Source organism: Amphimedon queenslandica, unplaced genomic scaffold (assembly GCF_000090795.2).
Source record: "Amphimedon queenslandica unplaced genomic scaffold, v1.1 AMPQUscaffold_13152, whole genome shotgun sequence".
Classification (NCBI taxonomy): domain Eukaryota; kingdom Metazoa; phylum Porifera; class Demospongiae; order Haplosclerida; family Niphatidae; genus Amphimedon; species Amphimedon queenslandica.
In genome coordinates, this window is record NW_003546612.1 from 9,548 (window position 1) to 11,090 (window position 1,543).

The following is a 1,543-nucleotide window of genomic DNA, read 5'->3' on the forward strand; positions in this document are numbered from 1 at the left end:
TAGTTATAAAATTTAGTCCTCAGTACGAACAGTTTCATAAGCATTGATGCTACCATAATTAGCAGCAACAGTATTGTCTTGAGGATCATATTCTACTGGTAAATCATCCAGTCTAACAGGAACATGTAGTTCATTATATTCTTGTGGATTCTCCATACGATCAGCAATCCAATCATCATCATTGCCAACTAATGGTTGATACTCTTGTTCTTGTATTCTAATGGTGCCATAATGTCGCCGGCGATAGTCATCACAATGAACCAGCATCCAGGATAATTGATATGTTATATAGCTTAGTAATATAAAAAATAATAGACAATTGAAACATAAAACAAGTATATTTCCACTGACATGAGAGTTTTTATTTGCAAGCACATAATAAAGAAAAGAAACAGCTACAAAAACTAGAACTATTAATTCACAAAAATTATGAATATTTCTTTGGAAAGGACGAAATATTAAAACCACTAAACCAAGTAATAAAACTAAACTACATTCTATTGCTGGAACTATAATGAGTGAATCTGTATGTGCAAACCCATTTAAAAACTGAATAGAAAGTATAAGTATCCTCAATAATAAATATAACCCAGCAAAGAAACGATAGTCAAAAGTATTCTCAGATCCATTCTTAAAAGGACCAGTAAACACATCACCCAGTGATATCAGTAGCTGTTTCCTCAAATGTAAGCAATCCAATAACTTATGAAACCATGTGAATCGATAAAGGAGTAAATAAAGTGTAGGCAAGAGTATCAGAAACAATAAAATTATGATAGCAAAAATACTAGCCAATATATGATAAATGCCACCAAAATAAGGCTGTTTTGCATCATAAAAGAAGAACAATAACAAAGATTTTTTGCCAAAAGATTGACTATCAAAATACTGAGGATGAAAACGTAATATTTTGAAGGAAGTAGCAGCCAAAAGAGTGAAGCAGAGTATATATATTGATGCTATAGAGTGAGTAAAAGATGGCTCAATGCCAGTCATACTCCAGAAACGAGCCATGCAGCGATGAAGTGGTCTAGTAACAAATACTACACACTTGTAACCTTTATCATACAATGTTATCCAAACATAGAGTAAGAGGAGAAGGAGCAATGGATAGAATCCTACCACATACCAAAAGGAGATTGCTCCTAATGGTGACATATGAGGAGCAATGCATAATGAATAGTTACCAAGAAATGGTGTAAAGTCTAAATTGAAGACACTGCAAGGTGAGGCATAGAGATCATACATTTGATAGTCAGTGTTACTGCTAATCAGTAGATTATAATCAGAAGAAATCACAAAAACTATTTGAGAATAGAAAACCAATCCATTTATTGATCCATTAGTTAATTGTATATTAAATGCTACTATTATTAATACAATGATTGTCATAGGCAGTAACTCTATTCCAATGAAAACTAGTATACTTGATAAGTAATGATGGCAGCTAACACATTGTTTAATTTTATTAATAGGAACTCCATTACCAGAAGGACAAATAGGACAGAAAATTGATAAATTAGCATTATATTTACATACCGGT